Raw genomic sequence first — 27834 nt, forward strand, 5'->3', positions numbered from 1 at the left:
AGTGCAGGGAGGAGGCAGACTACCCCCACAGCATGCACCACCAGGAAAACAGTCGAGAAGGCGGCAGGATCAGCGTTACAGTGTCGCAGTAGTGGTCTTTGCTACTTTGTTGCAGTTTTGCAGGCTTCCAGCGCGGTCAGCAGTCGATTCCTCGGCAGAAGGTGAAGAGAGAGATGCAGAGGAACTCTGATGAGCTCTTGCATTCGTTATCTAAGGAATTCCCCAAAGCAGAGACCCTAAATAGCCAGAAAAGAGGGTTTGGCTACTTAGGAGAGAGGACAGGCTAGCAACACCTGAAGAAGCCTATCAGAAGGAGTCTCTAACGTCACCTGCTGGCCCTGGCCACTCAGAGCAGTCCAGTGTGCCAGCAGCACCTCTGTTTCCAAGATGGCAGAGGTCTGGAGCACAGTGGAGGAGCTCTGGGCACCTCCCAGGGGAGGTGCAGGTCAGGGGAGTGGTCACTCCCCCTTCCTTTGTCCAGTTTCGTGCCAGAGCAGGGCTGAGGGGTCCCTGAACCGGTGTAGACTGGCTTATGCAGAAATAGGCACCATGTGTGCCCATGAAAGCATTTCCAGAGGCTGGGGGAGGCTACTCCTCCCCTGCCTTAACACCTTTTTCCAAAGGGAGAGGGTGTAACACCCTCTCTCTGAGGAAGTTCTTTGTTCTGCCTTCCTGGGCCAAGCCTGGCTGGACCCCAGGAGGGCAGAAACCTGTCTGAGGGGTTGGCAGCAGCTGCAGTGAAACCCCTGAAAAGGCAGTTTGGCAGTACCCGGGTCTGTGCTAGAGACCCGTGGGATCATGGGATTGTGCCAACAATGCCAGGATGGCATTGAGGGGGCAATTCCATGATCATAGACATGTTACATGGCCATATTCGGAGTTACCATTGTGAAGCTACACATAGGTAGTGACCTATGTGTAGTGCACGTGTGTAATGGTGTCCCCGCACTCACAAAGTCCGGGGAATTTGCCCTGAACCATGTGGGGGCACCTTGGCTAGTGCCAGGGTGCCCACACACTAAGTAACTTAGCACCCAACCTTTACCAGGTAAAGGTTAGACATATAGGTGACTTATAAGTTACTTAAGTGCAGTGGTAAATGGCTGTGAAATAACGTGGACGTTATTTCACTCAGGCTGCAGTGGCAGGCCTGTGTAAGAATTGTCAGAGCTCCCTATGGGTGGCAAAAGAAATGCTGGGTGTTCCAGTATGCCAATGTAAATTGGTGAAATTGGTCACTAGCCTGTTAGTGACAATTTGGAAAGAAATGAGAGAGCATAACCACTGAGGTTCTGGATAGCAGAGCCTCAGTGAGACAGTTAGTCATAACACACGTAACACATACAGGGCACACTTATGAGCACTGGGGCCCTGGCTGGCAGGGTCCCAGTGACACATACAACTAAAACAACATATATACAGTGAAATATGGGGGTAACATGCCAGGCAAGATGGTACTTTCCTACAGTGGGAGTGTTGCGTGCGTGCGTGTGTCACTCTTTTCCCCCCTCCCCTCCCCGGTGTGCTAGGTGCAGTACTCACCATCGTCATCGTTGCCGCCGTCTTTGATGTTCCTGGTAGATGAGGAGGTAGATCAGCATCGGCAGGACCTGTAACTCGGGTTCCATGGCGTCCTGGTTGTTCGTTGAGTGTCGAGAGGTGAGTGGTTTCCCTTCCAAAGACTGTTTCCGCCGTGCTTTTGATGGCATTAGTACCGCCCCGGAAAAGCTGGCGGATTGGTGCCTTGTAATAGTGAGGGGGGTACATTGTCTTCCGCCTGTCTGTTGGCAGTTACCGCCACGGTGTTTGTTTCTACCGCTGTGGCGGTTGGAGTGTTAAAGTGGCTGTCTGTGTTGGCGGTTTCCGCCATGGACGTAATTCAATTCTTCTTACTGCCGGCCTGTTGGTGGTATTACTTCCACTTTATCACCGGCCACCAGGGTTGTAATGAGGGCCTAAGTCAACTGTGCAAATATTTCAAAATATATTTCAGTAGTTGTGAAAATCCTTTTTTTATATTTCTGTAAGATGAAAAAATATTTTAATAGGATGAAAACAAATCAGAATACTATACATGTTGATGTGCAAAAGGATATGTTTTCTGAAACCCAATTTTCACAGATTGTTAATAGACTATATAGTTTTATCAGTAAAGCTGCAAGTTAGTGGAAAGGTTTTTGGACATTCCTTGGAAAGTTACTGTGTGTCTATGACAATATGTTACCACATCATGGTTTAGTAATATATTTATTTAAATTGAGTGTTTAAACAAACTGAGGAACACTCCTGCGCTGATGACAATGTTATTAGTAAACTAAAAGAAGTGTTATGTGGGCTAGACCTCATGGGTATGTGGGCTAGATTCTTGTGATGCATGCAGCAAAATTTAGTCTACTTAATCAAACAAAAGAGTTTTTTTTGTACTGCAGAAATGATGAGCTCACATATTTGAAGGTGCAATAATATGTGAGAATTAAGAAAAAGGCGACTCTGTAAATTATTTGCCTAGGATCACACAATATGAGACACGTTTACAGGTCAAGTACATTACAGTTAGGTCAAGTAGATTATTTAAGTTACTTGACCTGCAGTTCGAGCAACATATTTGTGATTTTTCGAACCCTGGAGTGAACAGGCAGCACACCCACAGACTGAATAAGGTCTGAGTGAACATACAGCACACCCATAGGCTGAACAAGGGCTGTTTGAACATAAAAGACAACACAGGCTGAACATGGTCTGAGTGAACATACAAGGCACCCACAGGCTAAACACGGTCTGCGTTAACGTTCAGGGCATCCATGTGTTGAACAAGGTGTGAGTGAACAGGCAGCACACCCACATGCTGTACAAGGTCTGAGAAAACAGACAGCGTACCCACAGGCTGAACAATGTCTGAACAGACAGCGCACCTACAGGCTGAACAAGGTCTGAGTGAACAAACAGCACTCCCACAGGCTGAACAAGGTCTGAGTGAACATACAGTGCATCTATGGGCTGAACAAGTTCTGAGTGAACAAACAGCGCATCCACAGGCTGAACAAGGTCTGAGCGAACAGACAGCGCATCCACAGGCCGAACAAGGTCTGAGCGAACATATGCACACCCACAAGCTGAACAAGTTCTGAGTGAACAAACAGCACTCCCATAGGCTGAACAAGGACTGAGTGAACATACAGTGCACCCACAGGATGAACAAGGTCTGAGTGAACAGACAGCGCACCCACAGGCTGAACAAGTTCTGATTGAACATACAGAACATCCATAGGCTGAACAAGGTCCGAGTAAACATAAGCACACCCACAGGGTGAACAAGGTTTGAGTGAACAGACAGCGCACCCACAGGCTGAACAAGGTCTGAGTGAACACACACCGCATCCACAAGCTGATCAAAGTCTGAGTGAACACACAGCGCATCCACAGGCTGAACAAGGTCTGAGTGAAAAGATAGCGCACCCACAGGCTGAACAAGGTCTGAGTAAACATAAGCACACCCACAGGCTGAACAAGGTCTGAGTGAATAGAAGGCGCACCCACAGGCTGAACAAGGTCTGAGTGAACATACAGTGCACCCACAGGCTGAACAAGGTCTGAGTGAAGAGACAGCGCATCCACAGGCTGAACAAGGTCTGAATGAACATACAGCATAAATGACAGCAAGAAGGCATCAATGCATATCCAATCTACATTCTTTAGGTGAACCAGGAGTGGGAGGAAGGCAACCCACCCCAATGGGTACTGATTAGGGGTGGAGGCAGCAAGGGATGCATCACCTATAACGTGTCAGTCAAATGGCTGATGGGTGATGTTGGAGTCAGCAAGACAGATAGAGGGCGTTCAAGATGGCAGGACTCACAGGCACTCTGTTGTGATGGGAACCAGGTGGCCCATGGGCAAGTGAAAAAGACGCAGACTGGATGACGATGTGCACTTAGTGACCACTGCCCCTGAAGGGCAAGGAGGGAAGCAAAGCCTTGTACAATGGGTGGTCACCCGTTGCATGGCTGGCATCAGTGAATGGAGGGCAGCACAGCTTCTCAGCACATGGCTAGGCGGGTACATGAGCGGACAGAGAAGCGGTACAAGGGCACAGCAGTCATGCTAATATGTATGAATGTATCTGTATTTCTATAGAATGAACCCAGTGACCCAGCTGGCTTTCTATGTAGTGTGCAAAGCAGGGAGTCCAGGCAACCACACGGTTGTTTATAGGGGTAAAAACTAGACCACCTAATGCTCTAACTGTTCTGGTAGCTTGGTCGAGCAGATAGGCCAATCTTGGAGAAGTGCAAAGCATTTGTTGTACTCACAATATCAATCTTGCAACTCACATACTCAAATGAATAGATCAAGACCAATTTATAAAAATACTTCAGATTTTTATATACATTTTAAGACCAAGATAATCAGAATTGGTTAAGTACTTTTAAAAAAGTATTTTTGTGCGTAATTAGGCACCATAGGAATCAATGGAAGATAACCTTTAAAAATGCACAGAGAAACATGCAGTTGGTTTACCAAGTTCTTGTTTTGCAGGTTGGTTGAGTCAGTCGGTGGGCATGTGGCAGCTCCCGGTTCCGGTGGGAGTAGTGGGAAAAGGTCTCTGGAACTGGTGCAGGGCCGTTGCGGGGGACCACTGGGAAAACTAATGCACAGGTAAGTTTAATGGTGAATCCTGCGGTCCTCTTGGAATGTCAGGGTCGCAAGGGGTGGGGTGCCCTTAGGGCACAGTCAGTTCATAGGTGCAAGGCACAGGGCGGCAGGGTGCAGAGGTAGGGCCATTCCTCCTGTCCTTTGTTTGAGTTTCCCACTATTGCTCCTGCCAAAAATGGGGGTTTGCATTGGGGGTGGCCATTTGCTGCTAGCAGCAGGCCTGCAGGTCGAATTTTAAAGGCATTAAGCCCTTTGAAGCTCACCAGCAAGGCAGTGCACATTCCTGGGGGAGGCGGTGCTAGCACCTCCATCCAGGAATGGCTTTGTTCTGAATCCCAGAGAGCAGGAGCTCTCACCACAGGGGTTCAGACTTGTGGCAGGCAAGATGCGACCAACAGCAACCATGCCAGGGTCTGTGCACTAGGTTTTCAGTTACCAAAGTGATATTGGCACCTGTGTCCCTTTAGGCCAAGGCCTCAACACCATTTATTGAAACTGTCTGCCTGTACTTATCCATTGTAAGGGGACAAGCAGCCAGTGTGGCAAGGCCAATGCCACTAGGTGTGACAGAAACTGTCTTGGGACTGACCACCCCAGTTTCTACTATGTACCCATAAGTGAACCCAACTACACCCTTAACTTGACTGTTGCCAGCAGTCCCACCACTAGTACCACTACTGCTAGGGGCACTAGAGCTTGATGTATTAGTGGTGGTAGGCTCAGGGGGTTTACCTGGACAGGACTTATCCCCTGGCCTATGGCCTCTGTTTTTGCACACAAAGCACCAAGGCTTTTTAAATTGTGTAGGTTGAGAAGAAGAGGAAGAATTTGTTTTATTCCCACCCCCTGAAGAGTGTTTAAGATTTGAAGTGGGATCTTTGGTTTTACCCTTATCCCCATGCTTATCTTGAGATTTTTCACCATCTTTCTTCTTATTGTTCTCTTTGTCACCTCCTGTATGAACTTTTCTGTTCACCCTTGTTCTGACCCATTTGTCTGCCTTCTATCCCAATTCTTGGGGAGAGGTCAGATCAGAGTCCACCAAGTACTGGTGCAACAAATCAGACACACAAATATTAAGAATATGCTCTCTCAGGATCAAGTTATACAGGCTGTCATAATCAGTAACTTTACTGCCATGTAACCACCCCTCCAAGGCCTTCACTGAATGGTCAATGAAATCAACCCAGTCTTGTGAAGGCTCCTTTTTGGTCTCTCTGAACTTTATCCTGTATTGTTCAGTGGTTAAGCCATAACCATCCAGGAGTGCATTCTTAAGAACTTTGTAATCATTGGCTTCATTTTCTTTCACAGTAAGGAGCCTATCCCTACCTTTTCCACTAAATGATAGCCATAGGATAGCAGCCCACTGCCTTTGAGGGACATCCTGTAGAGCACAGGCCCTCTCAAGTGCAGCAAACCACTTGTTAATGTCATCCCCCTCCTTATAAGGGGGAACTATCTTGTGCAGATTCCTGGAATCATGCTCTTTTGCAGGATGACTATGGGGAATACTGCTGCTGCCACCATGGGTTTCTAAACCCAACTTCTGTCTTTCCTTCTCTACTTCTAAGGTCTGTCTTTCCAAATCCAGCTGTTGCTTCTTGAGCTTCAGTCTGGTTTGTTCCACTCTCAATCTATTGAGCTCCCTTTCTAACAATCTGTCTTCAGGGTGGGTGGGAGGGACATTCTTAGACACAGAAGTATGGTGAGAATGGACAGAAGGAGACCTGTCCCTTACAGAGGGCACCCTAGCAGCTTGGCTAACAGAAACATCACTTCTACTGTGGTGAGAATAAATGCTCTTGCTATGATGTGAGACAACACTATCTGTATGGTGTGGCTCTTCATCATTACCAACTATGCTAGACTGTCTAGTAATGGGCAGGCTAGGAAGTTTCTTTCCTGAATCTTTTCCTTGGGGAGTCCCAGGATCAGATTGGGAACCATTAGCTACTTTTTCAACAGATGGGGCACTTTTAGCCCTATCTTGTTCTCTAAGCATGTTAAGTAACAATTCCAAGGAAGGATTCTTCTCTACACTCAACCCTCTCTCTATGCAGAGACTGCTTCCTCCTTTCCAGCTAAGGTGATCATATGCAATCTTGGACAGATCAATATTTTGGCCTGTGCCAGACATTTCTTAGAGAGAGTTAAAGTGATAGAAAAAGAGAAAAAAGTTTTCAGAACTTTTAGAAAGACAAAATTTTGTTTTTTTTAAACTTTTAAGAACTTTTTAGAAAGTTTAGAAGTACTTTTCAGCACTTAAAAAAGAGTGAAAAGAGGAAATGCAAAACTTTTTAGCTATGTGTACACACACTGAACTTGTTTTGTATATTTTTCTCTTATGAAAAGTACAATGACAAGAGTTGTAAGTAGTCTCAAAGCACTTATCCCACCGCTGCACAACCAATGTAGGAGGCTGGACTGGCTTGTAGTGAGTACCAAGGGGTACTTGCACCTTGCACCAGGCCCAGTTATCCCTTATTAGTGTATAGGGTGTCGAGCAGCATAGGCTGATAGATAATGGTAGCTTAGCAGAGCAGCTTAGGCTGAACTAGGAGACGAGTGAAGCTCCTACAGTACCACACATGTCACTTGCACAATATCATAAGCAAACACAATACACAGTTATACTAAAAATAAAGGTACTTTATTTTTATGACAATATGCCAAAGTATCTCAGAGTGTACCCTCAGTATGAGGATGGCGAATATACACAAGTTATATGTACACAACACCAAAAATATGCAGTATAGTCTTAGAAACCAGTGCAAACAATGTATAGTTACAATAGGATGCAATGGGGACACATAGGGATAGGGGCAACACAAACCATATACTCCAAAAGTGGAATGCGAACCACGAATGGACCCCAAACCTATGTGACCTTGTAGAGGGTCGCTGGGACTATTAGAAAATAGTGAGAGTTAGAAAAATAGCCCTCCCCAAGACCCTGAAAAGTGAGTGCAAAGTGCACCAAAGTTCCCCAAAGGACAAAGAAGTCGTGATAGGGGAATAATGCAGGAAAGACACAAACCAGCAATGCAACAACAATGGATTTCCAATCTAGGGTACCTGTGGAACAAGGGGACCAAGTCCAAAAGTCACAAGCAAGTCGGAGATGGGCAGATGCCCAGGAAATGCCAGCTGGGGGTGCAAAGAAGCTTCTACTGGACAGAAGAAGCTGAGGTTTCTGCAGGAACGCAAAGGGCTAGAGACTTCCCCTTTGGAGAACTGATCCCTCTCGCCTTGGAGAGTCGTGCAGAAGTGTTTTCCCGCCGAAAGACCGCCAACAAGCCTTGCTAGCTGCAAATCGTGCGGTAAGCGTTTTTGGATGCTGCTGTGGCCCAGGAGGGACCAGGATGTCGCAAATTGCATCAGGAGAGAGAGGGGATGTAGAGCAAGACAAGGAGCCCTCTCAACAGCAGGTAGCACCCGGAGAAGTGCCAGAAACAGGCACTACGAGGATGCGTGAAACGGTGCTCACCCGAAGTTACACAAAGGAGTCCCACGTCGCCGGAGACCAACTTAGAAAGTCGTGCAATGCAGGTTAGAGTGCCGTGGACCCAGGCTTGGCTGTGCACAAAGGATTTCCGCCGGAAGTGCACGGAAGCCGGAGTAGTTGCAAAAGACGCGGTTTCCAACAATGCAGTCTGGCGTGGGGAGGCAAGGACTTACCTCCACCAAACTTGGACTGAAGAGTCACTGGACTGTGGGAGTCACTTGTACAGAGTTGCTGGATTCAAGGGACCTCTCTCGTCGTGCTGAGAGGAGACCCAAGGGACCGGTAATGCAGCTTTTTGGTGCCTGCGGTAGCAGGGGGAAGATTCCGTCGACCCACGGGAGATTTCTTCGGAGCTTCTAGTGCAGAGAGGAGGCAGACTACCCCCACAGCATGCACCACCAGGAAAACAGTTGAGAAGGCGGCAGGATCAGTGTTACAGAGTTGCAGTAGTCGTCTTAGCTACTTTGTTGCAGTTTTGCAGGCTTCCAGCGCGGTCAGCAGTCGATTCCTTGGCAGAAGGTGAAGAGAGAGATGCAGAGGAACTCTGATGAGCTCTTGCATTCGTTATCTAAAGTTTCCCCAGAGACAGAGACCCTAAATAGCCAGAAAAGAGGGTTTGGCTACCTAGGAGAGAGGATAGGCTAGCAACACCTGAAGGAGCCTATCAGAAGGAGTCTCTGACGTCACCTGGTGGCACTGGCCACTCAGAGCAGTCCAGTGTGCCAGCAGCACCTCTGTTTCCAAGATGGCAGAGGTCTGGAGCACACTGGAGGAGCTCTGGACACCTCCCAGGGGAGGTGCAGGTCAGGGGAGTGGTCACTCCCCTTTCCTTTGTCCAGTTTCGCGCCAGAGCAGGGCTAAGGGGTCCCCTGAACCGGTGTAGACTGGCTTATGCAGAATTGGGCACATCTGTGCCCATGAAAGCATTTCCAGAGGCTGGGGGAGGCTACTCCTCCCCTGCCTTCACACCATTTTCCAAAGGGAGAGGGTGTAACACCCTCTCTCAGAGGAAGTCCTTTGTTCTGCCATCCTGGGACAAGCCTGGCTTGACCCCAGGGGGGGCAGAAACCTGTCTGAGGGGTTGGCAGCAGCAGCAGCTGCAGTGAAACCCCTGAAAAGGCAGTTTGGCAGTACCAGGGTCTGTGCTACAGACCACTGGGATCATGGGATTGTGCCAACTATGCCAGGATGGCATAGAGGGGGCAATTCCATGATCTTAGACATGTTACATGGCCATATTCGGAGTTACCATTGTGAAGTTACATATAGGTAGTGACCTATATGTAGTGCACGCATGTAATGGTGTCCCCGCACTCACAAAGTCCGTGGAATTTGCCCTGAACAATGTGGGGGCACCTTGGCTAGTGCCAGGGTGCCCACACACTAAGTAACTTTGCACCTAACCTTTACCAGGTAAAGGTTAGACATATAGGTGACTTAAAAGTTACTTAAGTGCAGTGAAAAATGGCTGTGAAATAATGTGTGCATTATTTCACTCAGGCTGCAGTGGCAGGCCTGTGTAGTATTTGTCAGAGCTCCCTATGGGTGGCAAAAGAAATGTTGCAGCCCATAGGGATCTCCTGGAACCCCAATACCCTGGGTACCTCAGTACCATATACTAGGGAATTATAAGGGTGTTCCAGTAAGCCAATGTAAATTGGTAAAATTGGTCACTAGCCTGTTAGTGACAATTTGAAAGAAATGAGAGAGCATAACCACTGAGGTTCTGGTTAGCAGAGCCTCAGTGAGACAGTTAGGCACCACACAGGGAACACATACATATAGGCCACAAACTTATGAGCACTGGGGTCCTGACTAGCAGGGTCCCAGTGACACATAACAAACATACTGAAAACATAGGGTTTTCACTATGAGCACTGGGCCCTGGCTAGCAGGATCCCAGTGAGACAGTGAAAACACCCTAACATACATTCACAAACAGGCCAAAAGTGGGGGTAACAAGGCTAGAAAGAGGCTACTTTCTCACAGGGACACCTTCCAGCACAAAACCAATCCAGAGAGGCTTTCTTCTTTTTCTATGTGTGATGCAGAATGCGTCGCAAGTTCATACTTAATTAAGAGCTGTGGGATTGGTATATGTGTAGAGAATATAGATATTTGTCTACTATTAGTTGAGAGTGGATTTAATGAACTAAGTAGTGAGGTGGTTATAGGATTATGAACATTAATTTATTTATAGTTTTTCTTTTTTTAATTGTATTGATAGGGGATTACATGATCAGTAGAAGACAGGACATTCAGATGTTCCATATGTAGTAACATTGGATTTTTATGTATTTTTATGTTTAGATGATTTAGCTAGAACATGGCCATTTGTTTCTAATATCTGACAACGTAATGGGTTTATAATATGGTATCCGGAAAAATCATTTTAATATGATGTCTGTTACTCTAGGGTCATGGGTGAAGGCTTTTTGTGTCGTTAGTTGCGCCTGGGACTAAGAATATATAAGGCTATAAGAATTAGGATGTATGTAATGGATGACCCTTTTATTGGGAGAATTTAAGAGGGTGCAGGTATTGAAATAAGGGGTTTGTAGTCAGCAGTGCAGCATTGAGATATATAGAATTTGAGCAGACGGGGAAGGAAAGGATTGGTTTTATAGGTGGATGTATGGCGCTATGAGCATGGGAATTCAAGATGGCGTGGGTATTGGCAAAAAGGGATTGGAGTTAGCGTTGTAGCTTTTAGATACACAGGATATTAGGAAGAAGTAAAAGGAAGTGGTCATCTGGAGGAAAGCCTGGTTTCACTGGTGGTTGTCGGAACAAGTTTATACCTATCTTTAGATAGAAAGGTAGGACTAACACCGGGATGGACTTGTTGTTTTTAATTAAGAGGACGAGGACGAAGCTTCGCCATTCGGGTAAGTTAAATGTATTAGTTTGAATTGACAGCTATTTTGACAGGGAAGATATTTGTATTTATAATATTATTACCCATTTTTGCATAATTAAGAGGGTGATTTTGCATCTAGTTAAACCGGAGCGGAGCACACTTCTAATGAGGTTGCTGGTTGGACTTGATTTTTCAGGGTAGTTGATTATAATCTTTGCTTTGAAGGATAATAAAATATATTTTAAATAGGATAATTTTGGTGACTGGTGGGTATAAAATGGGGTCTAAGGAGTGGGAGTTTGATACTATATATCGAAGTTGACTCTATTAGCCAAACAAGGTGGCTATATTGAATGTATGAATTCTTTAGATAGAGAATAGAAAAAATTTAAATATTGTTAATTAAAGGTTTTTTTATATTTAGGTTATTTTACCCTCAGATTTGAAAGATTGGAAGCCCATAGATTAATACAGGGCCCCTTGTGACTTAACAATTTGGTTTGAAAGTTAAATGGACTCTGTGGTAAGTCCAATGGATAACATCTGTTAATATATTAGAGAAACTGTAATTACCACAAAACTAGGGTTATCACTATTTGTTTATCGACACTTAATATGGGTGTAAAAATATGGGTCCTGCATGTGGTGGTTGAGACACATATAACAGAATGTAATACCCAGAGCATGCAATAGATGGGATTCTATCGACCCACTAATTTGTTTTGTTCTGTCTATAGAGAAGTTGTCAGTTGGGTGAACTTCCATGAAACCTAAGATTGTGTGCATAAATATTTGGTTAAAAGGCATCTACTTAACCTATGGCATATGCAGGTGAGTGGAGTAGCTAATGATAGAAGAAGAGTATGGATGCTCGTTGCTTGAGAATATACATAGATAAATTGAACGTGTGTAGTGAATTCTTCTTTGTGATACTCTTTATAAAGAAATTTGCGGTTTATATTTATAATTGGTGGTGATGATAACGGGAGGGTTTATCTATACTGGTGTTGTTTTAAACCTTAAAGGGTGGGTGAATAAATTGGGAATTGATATATGTTTGTTTGTTTGTTTGTCTTGAATAGATTGGAAAGATATATGTGGGGAGTATATTTTAATGTCCTCAAGAAGGTGGTGGAAGGACTTTTGGAAAACCACTGAAACGCGTCGACGCAAATTGGATTGCTGGACCCACTGGAACGGACCTAAAATTGTACAGAGACTGTGGACAGAAATCAATAGGCCCATAAATACCAAAATTGGGACAGCGTGTATATAATAGACTATAGCGGATGTCTTTTTGTTTTGTCTCCCTTATGTCTGGTATTTATATGTGAGGGTTTTATCATTGATTTGGGTTTGTATGGGTGGTCTTATCTTATGATTTTGTGGGTTTAGATTCATTAATACATTTGAATTATATTTTTATTGTTAATTCCTTTATATAGATTGATCATTGGCGGTACGAGTGGTTGATATAGTGTGTTGTGTGTGAACAGGTGATTTGATTCCATTGGGGTATTCTTTTTTCTTCACTGTACCACGGTGCCCTGTCCCCTTTCGGTGATAGGTGTGGAGGGCCCTCTCTTGTTTCTTTTGCAGTTCCAGAATGAGCCAAGCAAATCACATTGTCATAAAGGAGACATTTATTTTTCTCAACAGGTTCCATGATTCTGCTTTTAACAACTTAGCTAAAATATGCTTTTCAAATATAAAAAATAACTAATTGATAACAGCATACACTGGCTAGCAATTCTAAGGAGATTCAAATTATCCTCATTAACCTCTCACTGGTGGTAAACCCTGCAAGCAGGTCTTTGTGGCTCAACAATGGCACATCTCAATCTGAGTACAGACTCAAGACGCATGATAAGGTACAACAAATTATACTACCACATGGATGCATTTTAGGCATCTGAGCCACCCTGTGCATGAGACAATCGACACCTCTTTAAGTACTGTCTCATTTGCAGATGCTGTGAGCATCTTTCAGGGGCCCATGGCTCTAACCTGAGCTGTAGAACAAGTTAAGGCATGTGTTGACCAGAATAAGGAGCAAAAACATGCTCCATAATTGTTTTTTTTCTCCCAACAAAATGGACATTTATCCTTGGTATTATTTCTATACCTCCATTTACACAGAAGTGTGGAGGAGTTTGAGAAGGGCAAAATACACTTCTCTTCCCTTGAATGTTTTGACCTCCAGGTATAGATTCATTAATTTACAAACGTATCCATCCGTCTTTCACCTGTTTCAATCAAAGCCCAGTAGTTTTGCTTAATCCCCCTTCTTTGCTCTGGGTACAATAACTCAGGAGTTTTTTTAATAATTCATCAATATAACACCATTTTAGAAATTCTGCAACTGGGAGTCTTCTAGTATCCAAAGAGCTTCTCCGTAGCCCGACTACATAAGAAAATGGTATTCTTACATTTAAGTTGGCACTGACATCATGCTGATCTAGTGTGTGCACAGAGGCTTAATTCTACCCTTACAATGCAAGGTCAAGGGCCCACCCTGTGACCTGGAGGGGTACACCAAGTACCAGGCACTGGAATAAAGTCCTTGTCTTGGATATGCCACATAAAATAGTGGCAGCACACCATGACTTCTGAATTTGTAGGGTATGTCATAGAAAAAGTGGCAACACACCGTGACAGGAGGGGCCTGGGGTCTCAACTCGGACTGAGGAGACAGAGGGGGCTCTCAGCACTTTAGAGAGCCCTCAGAAGACCAGGCAGCCCCCACGGGAGTCCCAGAACACGGGGACAAAGAAGATGCAAAGTGTGGTTGTTGCAGCACTACACTAGAGGGTCCCACGCCGCCGGAGAACAACTCAGGGAGCTGTGCTTTGCAGGATGGAGTGCTAGAGACCTGGGCTACGCTGTGCACAAAGAACTCTTGGAAGAAGTGCAGAGAAGCCCAAGGAGCTGCAGAAGATGTGGTGCATAGGGGTACTGTCGCAGCATGGAGAAGGCAAGCTCTTACCTCCACCAAATTTGGACAGCTGGACCTTTGGACAGTCCACCACCTGTGTTCCAGGGAGCACTCTCGTTGCCAGGAGAGGAGTCCCAGAGTACCAGTTGTTGTCGTAGAAGGGTGCCTGCTGAAGCAGGGAAGTGACTCAGTCACTCCACAGGAGATTCCCTCGGTTTTTCTGGTGCAGGGTGAAGAGAGGTAGTCTTCAGAGCATGCACACCTTGGAAACTGTTGCAAATGCTGGCTGGAGCTGAAGTTGCAGGTCACAGGAGTCATCCTGCATACTTTGTTGAAGTTACAGCGGTTCCTGGAGCAGTCTGCAGTTGATCCGACAGTCAGAAGCTGAAGCAGAGGATGCAGTGGAGTCCTGGAGGAATCCTGCAAGCCGAATCTGAGGAAACACCTGGAGGAAAGACCCTAAATAGCCCTGAACTGGGACTGGAAACCTACCCAGGTATGCACCTATCAGGAGGGGTCTCTGGTGTCACTTGCTGGCACTGGCCACTCAGAGGTCTCAGAGGGTCAAGACACCTTGGAATGCAAGATGGCTAATGCCAGGGACACACTGGAGGAGCAATGGGCACCATCCCTGACGTGGTAATGGACAGGGGAGTGGTCACTCCGCTTTCCTTTGTTCAGTTTGGTGCCAGAGCAGAGACTAGGGGTCCCTCAACCAGTGTAGACTGGATTATTCAAGGAGGGCACCGTTTGTGCCCTTTAAAGCATTTCCAGAGGCTCTGGGAGGATACCCCTCCCATGCGTGTAACTCCTATTTCCAATGGGAGAGGGTGTAATGCATTGTTCTGCCTTTCTGGGATTGAGGTGCTAAATCCCCAGGAGGGCAGACACCTGTGTGTGAGGTGGCAGCAGCTGGGGCTACGGTGGAAACCTCAGAGAGCTGGTTTGGCAGGGCTGGGGGGGTCCATGGTGGAGCCCCCAGGGTGCATGGGATTGGCCCCCCAATATCAGAATTGGATTGGGGGTCACTTCCATGATCTTAGACACCTCACATGGCCATATTTGGATTTACCATTGTGAATCTACATATATCTATTGACAAATATGTAGTGCACGCTTATAATGGTATCCCCGCACTCACGAAGTCCAGGGAATCGGCGCTGGACAACGTGAGGGCATCTTTACTAGTGCAAGGGTGCTCTTTCACACAGTAACTTTGCACTTAGTCTTCAATAAATGAAGGTTAGACATATAGGTGACTTATAAGTTACTTAGTGCAGTGACAAATGGCTGTGAAATAGTGTGTGCAGAAGAAAGGTTTGTATGAGTTCCTTTGGGGTGGCAAAAGAAATGCTGCTGCCCATAAGGATCTCCTGGAACCCCAATGCCCTGGGTACCTCAGTACCATATACTAGGGACTTATAAGGGTGGTCCAGTGTGCCGATCAGAATGGGAATATGAGTCACTAAACTGTAGTTACAGATTTGTTAAGTAGAGAGAGCATAAGCACTGGAGTTCTGGTTAGCAGAACTTCAGTGACACATTCAAGCATACAGACAACACACATAGGCCACAAACTATGAGCACTGGGGTCCTGGCTAGCAGTATCCCAGTGAGACAGTAAACACACACTGACAAACACTTACAAACAGGCCAAAAGTTGGGGGTGGGAGGTAACCATGCTAGAAAGAGGCTACTGTCTCACAGGGTACGTCACATAAAATAGTGGCAGCACACCGTGACTTGTGAACTTGTAGGGTATGCCACATAAAATAGTGGCAGCACACCGTGACTTGTGAACTTGTAGGGTATGCCACATAAAATAGTGGCAGCACACCAGGACTTGTAAACTTGTAGGCTACGTCACATAAAATAGTGGCAGCACACCGTGACTTGTGAACTTGTAGGCTACGTCACATAAAATAGTGGCAGCACACCAGGACTTGTAAACTTGTAGGCTACGTCACATAAAATAGTGGCAGCACTCTGTGACTTGTGAACTTGTAGGCTACGTCACATAAAATAGTGGCAGCACTCTGTGACTTGTGAACTTGTAGGCTACGTCACATAAAATAGTGGCAGCACACCGTGACTTGTGAACTTGTAGGCTACGTCACATAAAATAGTGGCAGCACACCGTGACTTGTGAACTTGTAGGGTACGTCACATAAAATAGTGGCAGCACACCAGGACTTGTGAACTTGTAGGGTACGTCATATAAAATAGTGGCAGCACACCGTGACTTGTGAACTTGTAGGGTACGTCACATAAAATAGTGGCAGTACACCGTGACTTGTGAACTTGTACGGTACGTCACATAAAATAGTGGCAGCACACCGTGACTTGTGAACTTGTACGGTACGTCACGTAAAATAGTGGCAGCACACCGTGACTTGTGAACTTGTAGGGTATGCCACATAAAATAGTGGCAGCACACTGTGACTTGTGAACTTGTAGGCTACGTCACATAAAATAGTGGCAGCACACCGTGACTTGTGAACTTGTAGGGTATGCCACATAAAATAGTGGCAGCACACCATGACTTGTGAACTTGTAGGGTATGCCACATAAAATAGTGGCAGCACACCAGGACTTGTGAACTTGTAGGGTATGCCACATAAAATAGTGGCAGCACTCTGTGACTTGTGAACTTGTAGGGTATGCCACATAAAATAGTGGCAGCACACCAGGACTTGTGAACTTGTAGGGTATGCCACATAAAATAGCGGCAGCACACTGCGACTTGTGAACTTGTAGGGTATGCCACATAAAATAGTGGCAGCACACCATGACTTGTGAACTTGTAGGGTATGCCACATAAAATAGTGGCAGCACACCAGGACTTGTGAACTTGTAGGGTATGCCACATAAAATAGTGGCAGCACTCTGTGACTTGTGAACTTGTAGGCTACGTCACATAAAATAGTGGCAGCACACCGTGACTTGTGAACTTGTAGGGTATGCCACATAAAATAGTGGCAGCACACCAGGACTTGTGAACTTGTAGGGTATGCCACATAAAATAGTGGCAGCACACCAGGACTTGTGAACTTGTAGGGTATGCCACATAAAATAGTGGCAGCACTCTGTGACTTGTGAACTTGTAGGCTACGTCACATAAAATAGTGGCAGCACACCAGGACTTGTGAACTTGTAAGCTACGCCACATAAAATAGTGGCAGCACTCTGTGACTTGTGAACTTGTAGGCTACGTCACATAAAATAGTGGCAGCACACCGTGACTTGTGAACTTGTAGGGTATGCCACATAAAATAGTGGCAGCACACCGTGACTTGTGAACTTGTAGGGTATGCCACATAAAATAGTGGCAGCACACCAGGACTTGTAAACTTGTAGGCTACGTCACATAAAATAGTGGCAGCACACCGTGACTTGTGAACTTGTAGGCTACGTCACATAAAATAGTGGCAGCACACCAGGACTTGTAAACTTGTAGGCTACGTCACATAAAATAGTGGCAGCACTCTGTGACTTGTGAACTTGTAGGCTACGTCACATAAAATAGTGGCAGCACTCTGTGACTTGTGAACTTGTAGGCTACGTCACATAAAATAGTGGCAGCACACCGTGACTTGTGAACTTGTAGGGTATGCCACATAAAATAGTGGCAGCACACCAGGACTTGTGAACTTGTAGGGTATGCCACATAAAATAGTGGCAGCACACCAGGACTTGTGAACTTGTAGGGTATGCCACATAAAATAGTGGCAGCACTCTGTGACTTGTGAACTTGTAGGCTACGTCACATAAAATAGTGGCAGCACACCAGGACTTGTGAACTTGTAAGCTACGCCACATAAAATAGTGGCAGCACTCTGTGACTTGTGAACTTGTAGGCTACGTCACATAAAATAGTGGCAGCACACCGTGACTTGTGAACTTGTAGGGTATGCCACATAAAATAGTGGCAGCACACCGTGACTTGTGAACTTGTAGGGTATGCCACATAAAATAGTGGCAGCACACCAGGACTTGTAAACTTGTAGGCTACGTCACATAAAATAGTGGCAGCACACCGTGACTTGTGAACTTGTAGGCTACGTCACATAAAATAGTGGCAGCACACCAGGACTTGTAAACTTGTAGGCTACGTCACATAAAATAGTGGCAGCACTCTGTGACTTGTGAACTTGTAGGCTACGTCACATAAAATAGTGGCAGCACTCTGTGACTTGTGAACTTGTAGGCTACGTCACATAAAATAGTGGCAGCACACCGTGACTTGTGAACTTGTAGGGTATGCCACATAAAATAGTGGCAGCACTCTGTGACTTGTGAACTTGTAGGCTACGTCACATAAAATAGTGGCAGCACACCGTGACTTGTGAACTTGTAGGCTACATCACATAAAATAGTGGCAGCACACCAGGACTTGTGAACTTGTAGGGTATGCCACATAAAATAGTGGCAGCACACCATGACTTGTGAAGTTGTAGGGTATGCCACATAAAATAGTGGCAGCACTCTGTGACTTGTGAACTTGTAGGCTACGTCACATAAAATAGTGGCAGCACACCGTGACTTGTGAACTTGTAGGGTATGCCACATAAAATAGTGGCAGCACACCGTGACTTGTGAACTTGTAGGGTATGCCACATAAAATAGTGGCAGCACACCAGGACTTGTAAACTTGTAGGCTACGTCACATAAAATAGTGGCAGCACACCGTGACTTGTGAACTTGTAGGCTACGTCACATAAAATAGTGGCAGCACACCAGGACTTGTAAACTTGTAGGCTACGTCACATAAAATAGTGGCAGCACTCTGTGACTTGTGAACTTGTAGGCTACGTCACATAAAATAGTGGCAGCACTCTGTGACTTGTGAACTTGTAGGCTACGTCACATAAAATAGTGGCAGCACACCGTGACTTGTGAACTTGTAGGGTATGCCACATAAAATAGTGGCAGCACACCAGGACTTGTGAACTTGTAGGGTATGCCACATAAAATAGTGGCAGCACACCAGGACTTGTGAACTTGTAGGGTATGCCACATAAAATAGTGGCAGCACTCTGTGACTTGTGAACTTGTAGGCTACGTCACATAAAATAGTGGCAGCACACCAGGACTTGTGAACTTGTAAGCTACGCCACATAAAATAGTGGCAGCACTCTGTGACTTGTGAACTTGTAGGCTACGTCACATAAAATAGTGGCAGCACACCGTGACTTGTGAACTTGTAGGGTATGCCACATAAAATAGTGGCAGCACACCGTGACTTGTGAACTTGTAGGGTATGCCACATAAAATAGTGGCAGCACACCAGGACTTGTAAACTTGTAGGCTACGTCACATAAAATAGTGGCAGCACACCGTGACTTGTGAACTTGTAGGCTACGTCACATAAAATAGTGGCAGCACACCAGGACTTGTAAACTTGTAGGCTACGTCACATAAAATAGTGGCAGCACTCTGTGACTTGTGAACTTGTAGGCTACGTCACATAAAATAGTGGCAGCACTCTGTGACTTGTGAACTTGTAGGCTACGTCACATAAAATAGTGGCAGCACACCGTGACTTGTGAACTTGTAGGGTATGCCACATAAAATAGTGGCAGCACTCTGTGACTTGTGAACTTGTAGGCTACGTCACATAAAATAGTGGCAGCACACCGTGACTTGTGAACTTGTAGGGTATGCCACATAAAATAGTGGCAGCACTCTGTGACTTGTGAACTTGTAGGCTACGTCACATAAAATAGTGGCAGCACACCGTGACTTGTGAACTTGTAGGCTACGTCACATAAAATAGTGGCAGCACACCAGGACTTGTGAACTTGTAGGGTATGCCACATAAAATAGTGGCAGCACACCATGACTTGTGAAGTTGTAGGGTATGCCACATAAAATAGTGGCAGCACTCTGTGACTTGTGAACTTGTAGGCTACGTCACATAAAATAGTGGCAGCACACCGTGACTTGTGAACTTGTAGGCTACGTCACATAAAATAGTGGCAGCACACCGTGACTTGTGAACTTGTAGGCTACGTCACATAAAATAGTGGCAGCACACCGTGACTTGTGAACTTGTAGGCTACGTCACATAAAATAGTGGCAGCACACCAGGACTTGTGAACTTGTAGGGTATGCCACATAAAATAGCGGCAGCACACTGCGACTTGTGAACTTGTAGGGTATGCCACATAAAATAGTGGCAGCACACCATGACTTGTGAAGTTGTAGGGTATGCCACATAAAATAGTGGCAGCACTCTGTGACTTGTGAACTTGTAGGCTACGTCACATAAAATAGTGGCAGCACACCGTGACTTGTGAACTTGTAGGGTATGCCACATAAAATAGTGGCAGCACACTAGGACTTGTGAACTTGTAGGGTATGCCACATAAAATAGTGGCAGCACACCAGGACTTGTGAACTTGTAGGCTACGTCACATAAAATAGTGGCAGCACACCGTGATTTGTAAACTTGTAGGCTACGTCACATAAAATAGTGGCAGCACACCGTGACTTGTGAACTTGTAGGGTATGCCACATAAAATAGTGGCAGCACACCGTGACTTGTGAACTTGTAGGGTATGCCACATAAAATAGTGGCAGCACACCAGGACTTGTGAACTTGTAGGGTATGCCACATAAAATAGTGGCAGCACACCAGGACTTGTGAACTTGTAGGCTACGTCACATAAAATAGTGGCAGCACACCGTGACTTGTGAACTTGTAGGCTACGTCACATAAAATAGTGGCAGCACACCGTGATTTGTAAACTTGTAGGCTACGTCACATAAAATAGTGGCAGCACACCGTGACTTGTGAACTTGTAGGCTACGTCACATAAAATAGTGGCAGCACACCGTGACTTGTGAACTTGTAGGCTACGTCACATAAAATAGTGGCAGCACACCGTGACTTGTAAACTTGTAGGCTACGTCACATAAAATAGTGGCAGCACACCGTGACTTGTGAACTTGTAGGCTACGTCACATAAAATAGTGGCAGCACACCAGGACTTGTGAACTTGTAGGGTATGCCACATAAAATAGCGGCAGCACACCGCGACTTGTGAACTTGTAGGGTACGCCACATAAAATAGTGGCAGCACACCGTGACTTGTGAACTTGTACGGTACGTCACATAAAATAGTGGCAGCACACCGTGACTTGTGAACTTGTAGGGTATGCCACATAAAATAGTGGCAGCACACCAGGACTTGTGAACTTGTAGGGTATGCCACATAAAATAGTGGCAGCACACCGTGACTTGTGAACTTGTAGGGTATGCCACATAAAATAGTGGCAGCACACCAGGACTTGTGAACTTGTAGGGTATGCCACATAAAATAGTGGCAGCACACCATGACTTGTGAACTTGTAGGCTACGTCACATAAAATAGTGGCAGCACACCGTGACTTGTGAACTTGTAGGGTATGCCACATAAAATAGCGGCAGCACACTGCGACTTGTGAACTTGTAGGGTATGCCACATAAAATAGTGGCAGCACACCGTGACTTGTGAACTTGTAGGCTACGTCACATAAAATAGTGGCAGCACACCAGGACTTGTAAACTTGTAGGCTACGTCACATAAAATAGTGGCAGCACTCCGTGACTTGTGAACTTGTAGGGTATGCCACATAAAATAGTGGCAGCACACCAGGACTTGTGAACTTGTAGGGTACGTCACATAAAATAGTGGCAGCACTCCGTGACTTGTGAACTTGTAGGGTATGCCACATAAAATAGTGGCAGCACACCAGGACTTGTGAACTTGTAGGGTACGCCACATAAAATAGTGGCAGCACACCGTGACTTGTGAACTTGTAGGGTACGTCACATAAAATAGTGGCAGCACACCGTGACTTGTGAACTTGTAGGGTATGCCACATAAAATAGTGGCAGCACACCGTGACTTGTGAACTTGTAGGGTATGCCACATAAAATAGCGGCAGCACACCATGACTTGTGAACTTGTAGGGTATGCCACATAAAATAGTGGCAGCACACCGTGACTTGTGAACTTGTAGGCTACGTCACATAAAATAGTGGCAGCACACCGTGACTTGTGAACTTGTAGGCTACGTCACATAAAATAGTGGCAGCACACCGTGACTTGTAAACTTGTAGGCTACGTCACATAAAATAGTGGCAGCACACCGTGACTTGTGAACTTGTAGGGTATGCCACATAAAATAGTGGCAGCACACCGTGACTTGTGAACTTGTAGGCTACGTCACATAAAATAGTGGCAGCACACCGTGACTTGTGAACTTGTAGGCTACGTCACATAAAATAGTGGCAGCACACCAGGACTTGTAAACTTGTAGGCTACGTCACATAAAATAGTGGCAGCACTCTGTGACTTGTGAACTTGTAGGCTACGTCACATAAAATAGTGGCAGCACACCAGGACTTGTGAACTTGTAGGGTACGTCACATAAAATAGTGGCAGCACACCGTGACTTGTGAACTTGTAGGGTATGCCACATAAAATAGTGGCAGCACTCCGTGACTTGTGAACTTGTAGGGTACGCCACATAAAATAGTGGCAGCACACCGTGACTTGTGAACTTGTAGGGTACGTCACATAAAATAGTGGCAGCACACCAGGACTTGTGAACTTGTAGGGTATGCCACATAAAATAGTGGCAGCACACCGTGACTTGTGAACTTGTAGGGTATGCCACATAAAATAGTGGCAGCACACCAGGACTTGTGAACTTGTAGGGTATGCCACATAAAATAGTGGCAGCACACCAGGACTTGTGAACTTGTAGGGTATGCCACATAAAATAGTGGCAGCACTCTGTGACTTGTGAACTTGTAGGCTACGTCACATAAAATAGTGGCAGCACACCGTGACTTGTGAACTTGTAGGGTACGTCACATAAAATAGTGGCAGCACACCGTGACTTGTGAACTTGTAGGGTATGCCACATAAAATAGTGGCAGCACACCGTGACTTGTGAACTTGTAGGGTATGCCACATAAAATAGCGGCAGCACACCATGACTTGTGAACTTGTAGGGTATGTCACATAAAATAGTGGCAGCACACCAGGACTTGTGAACTTGTAGGGTACGTCACATAAAATAGTGGCAGCACACCGTGACTTGTGAACTTGTAGGGTACGTCACATAAAATAGTGGCAGCACACCAGGACTTGTGAACTTGTAGGGTACGTCACATAAAATAGTGGCAGCACACCAGGACTTGTGAACTTGTAGGGTATGCCACATAAAATAGTGGCAGCACACCGTGACTTGTGAACTTGTAGGGTATGCCACATAAAATAGCGGCAGCACACCATGACTTGTGAACTTGTAGGCTACGTCACATAAAATAGTGGCAGCACACCGTGACTTGTGAACTTGTAGGGTATGCCACATAAAATAGTGGCAGCACACCAGGACTTGTGAACTTGTAGGGTACGCCACATAAAATAGTGGCAGCACACCGTGACTTGTGAACTTGTAGGGAGTGTCACATAAAATAGTGGCAGCACACCGTGACTTGTGAACTTGTAGGGTATGTCACATAAAATAGTGGCAGCACACCAGGACTTGTGAACTTGTAGGGTACGTCACATAAAATAGTGGCAGCACACCGTGACTTGTGAACTTGTAGGCTACGTCACATAAAATAGTGGCAGCACACCGTGACTTGTGAACTTGTAGGGAGTGTCACATAAAATAGTGGCAGCACACCGTGACTTGTGAACTTGTAGGGTATGCCACATAAAATAGTGGCAGCACACCGTGACTTGTGAACTTGTAGGGTATGCCACATAAAATAGTGGCAGCACACCAGGACTTGTGAACTTGTAGGGTACGTCACATAAAATAGTGGCAGCACACCGTGACTTGTGAACTTGTAGGCTACGTCACATAAAATAGTGGCAGCACACCGTGACTTGTGAACTTGTAGGCTACGTCACATAAAATAGTGGCAGCACACCAGGACTTGTGAACTTGTAGGGTATGCCACATAAAATAGCGGCAGCACACCGCGACTTGTGAACTTGTAGGGTACGCCACATAAAATAGTGGCAGCACACCGTGACTTGTGAACTTGTACGGTACGTCACATAAAATAGTGGCAGCACACCGTGACTTGTGAACTTGTAGGGTATGCCACATAAAATAGTGGCAGCACACCAGGACTTGTGAACTTGTAGGGTATGCCACATAAAATAGTGGCAGCACACCGTGACTTGTGAACTTGTAGGGTATGCCACATAAAATAGTGGCAGCACACCAGGACTTGTGAACTTGTAGGGTATGCCACATAAAATAGTGGCAGCACACCATGACTTGTGAACTTGTAGGCTACGTCACATAAAATAGTGGCAGCACACCGTGACTTGTGAACTTGTAGGGTATGCCACATAAAATAGCGGCAGCACACTGCGACTTGTGAACTTGTAGGGTATGCCACATAAAATAGTGGCAGCACACCGTGACTTGTGAACTTGTAGGCTACGTCACATAAAATAGTGGCAGCACACCAGGACTTGTAAACTTGTAGGCTACGTCACATAAAATAGTGGCAGCACTCCGTGACTTGTGAACTTGTAGGGTATGCCACATAAAATAGTGGCAGCACACCAGGACTTGTGAACTTGTAGGGTACGTCACATAAAATAGTGGCAGCACTCCGTGACTTGTGAACTTGTAGGGTATGCCACATAAAATAGTGGCAGCACACCGTGACTTGTGAACTTGTAGGCTACGTCACATAAAATAGTGGCAGCACACCGTGACTTGTGAACTTGTAGGGTATGCCACATAAAATAGTGGCAGCACACCGTGACTTGTGAACTTGTAGGCTACGTCACATAAAATAGTGGCAGCACACCGTGACTTGTGAACTTGTAGGCTACGTCACATAAAATAGTGGCAGCACACCGTGACTTGTGAACTTGTAGGGTATGCCACATAAAATAGTGGCAGCACTCCGTGACTTGTGAACTTGTAGGCTACGTCACATAAAATAGTGGCAGCACTCCGTGACTTGTGAACTTGTAGGCTACGTCACATAAAATAGTGGCAGCACTCTGTGACTTGTGAACTTGTAGGGTACGTCTTAGGTTAGTGACACCAGGACATTTCTGTGCACTAAAGGAACCCTTGCCTCTTGATTGCTGCTGGTTTAATGTTAATGTTTAATGACAATCTCCTACCTGAGCAGAAACCTGTGCAGACATTTCCAGGCTCTCTCCTCCTCCTGGGGCTGGGGGGGGCAGGTGCAGATTTGGGGTCTGGGGGGGGTCTGTGAGGGTCTGGGGGTGAAGATGACTGCACAGACAGACAGGGGGTCCTTCCTCCTCTGCAGCAGGCTGGACACAGAGGGAGAGGCCGGAAGTGATGTCAGCATCCGCCGCTGGTGCTGTCTCTGCCGCCGCTGACCCGGAAGAGGAGACTTCTGTCCCTGTTAGTAGCCGGTGTGCTGGAGACAAACATTGACATTTACTCTTCTCTCTTGATACAAAGATCTGTTCAGCTCGAGCTGCTTTTATATCTGAGCGCAGAACAAGCGCCGTCTCTCCGGAACTCGGAACCCGAGAGGGAGAAGGGTTTCCACTTCCGGGTCAGCGGCGGCAGAGACAGCACCAGCCGCGGATGCTGACGTCACTTCCGGCCGCTCCCTCCTGCTGTCCTGCAGTGCTGATGGTTCTCCCGGGCTCCTGCCTGAGGTGAGTTCTCTTCCCCTCAGTTTGAAAGGTATGAACTGCGCCCCGTACACCCCTCCACCCACAGGAATCCATTCTATATATTTTGTTTATAGTGGAAAGATTCTTGAATTTGGAGAGTCAGAGCAACTTAAAGATGCAGCTTCTGCACCCAAAGCAGGTGTGTAGTGCGACCGCTAGAAATCTCCCTTAGAAACGTCACCATTTCCAGTGTTGGAATAAGAGAAACCATAATTAGTTTCACTTGCAGCAAAGGGGCTGTTTCACAATAGCCATTTGTATTGCACTGATAATTGTCTCTGGTAATGAAGCGCGCTTCAGTTGTGGAAAAGAAATGTGATTTGTAAGCAGTAGGAGTTGCCCTCCATTGTGAGCTGTCTATGTGCCGCGCCCCAAAAAGACTAGCAACAATCCTAGTAACTGGGGCCAGAAAACCGCTTTTTTATTATGTACTAAGCCCTAGTTGCAATTTGGTAGCTTATTACTGAATTGCAAATTGGGTTTACAATTCTTTATAGGAAGGTGCGTGTTAAGGGTGTCCCTTCCTAATACTGAATTGCAGTGGTATGTATGATTGTTTTGTGACCAAAATGCAGTTGCAAAACAGTTGCATTTTATTACCAACTTCAAGTTGGTGGTAACCTATTCACAAATGGGAAGGGGGCCTCACCTTCCACTTTGAGAATGGTTGGAAAAATACTTTTTAAGAGCAGGCAGTGCTCCCAAATGAAAATGAAAATAAAACTTCTCATTTTTCTTTTTGGAATGCATCCCATTTTCCTTTAAGGGAAAACGGTTGCATACAAAAAAGATTGCTACATTGGAAAATAATCAGACATGGGCACCATACATATGATTTTTGCCATTCTCAATGGATCACAAACCGAGACCTACCTCATTAATATTCATGAGGTAGGTCTATTTGCAACCCACTGAAGATCGCAAAAAGTGTTAAATACACCTTATTTAGTACATTTGTGTTTATGATTACCAAATACCAAATCACAAACATTTGCTATTTGGTAATCGCAAACACTGTTTGCACATCTGGCCCTAGGGTCTGCTTGGAGTTCATTCAAGGTAGCTGTGTGTTTTAGGCCAGTGTTTTTCAGAAAACGTGAGAGGAATTAAGGTGTAAAAGGGCTTTATTTGCTCATTATAGTGTATCAAATAATTCACTCCAAAGTTAAAAATAAAACCATCATGGCTTATAAATTTTCTTGATTTATTTCTAGGCCATAAATTGGCACACGTCTGTAGGATGTCCGGTGCCAACCCCTACCCTTGATGTAGAATTCATATCAGAGAAAAATCTCATTCAAGTAAGTGGTTTTAGATGTATTTAAGTTGATTTTATAACCATGTGTGGCCAGTATTGTCCCTATCTGGTCCCTCTTAGACAGATGTTGTTCTATGTCATCATCTGTCATGTAAATGTTGTCAATATAAGATTGTGCCTCTGGATCTTCCTGTAAGAGCTCCCTAATGAGTGCTGCAAATATTTCAGGACCGTTCTGATAGTCACTGGCAATCATTTAAAGCATTGAGAAAGAGGTTAGATACTTCCTTTCAGGCGCTGTATTTTGACTTAAACATCCATTGGAGAAGTCTAGGATGTATATTTGTCCGCACCATGTCTATCCTGAGTTCTGTGCTAATGGCCTTATCTACAGCTATGTGGGTGTGTATGATGTTAATCTAAAAAAATCTGTATGTTGGATCGGGTTTTAAAACTGGAAAAGAGTGGTATTCAGTGTACAGCTGCGAGACAGTATGATGTTGTCATATTAAGCTGAGCCAAGATAGCTTTTATGTTGTGTTTTGCTTCTGGCTTCAGAGGATATGGAGCCTGTATTTGGGGCTCAGCAATGACATGTAGAATAGATTCTTTATCTAACCCTACTTGGTTTCTGTACAGCGCTGGAGCTTGCTTTAAAGCTCACTCATGGACCTATGTTTCTCTACGGTCCTCAGGTGTGCAGGAAGAAAATGCTAACAATTTTAGTGATCCTCTGCAAGAATGATGCTGTAAGCATCTGATAAATGCAGCCAGAATATTGCTTTACATGTGTGTGGTCTATCCCTTTCAATTAATATTTTTACTATCTAAATACTGTCTGGAGAATTTAGATGTCCATCTGGAGCAACCTGTATATAGTCTTCAGTCTGATTTACCAACAGAAGTTCTTGAAGAACCTGATGCACT

General features: G+C 45.4%; 1 pseudogene; it reads left to right on the plus strand.

Moving 5' to 3' along the window:
* Positions 1-27834, plus strand: part of LOC138288397 (zinc finger protein 721-like) — a 246702-nt pseudogene that overhangs the window by 206076 nt on the left and 12792 nt on the right.

The sequence above is a fragment of the Pleurodeles waltl genome, chromosome 4_1 (assembly GCF_031143425.1).
Source record: "Pleurodeles waltl isolate 20211129_DDA chromosome 4_1, aPleWal1.hap1.20221129, whole genome shotgun sequence".
NCBI lineage: Eukaryota > Metazoa > Chordata > Amphibia > Caudata > Salamandridae > Pleurodeles > Pleurodeles waltl.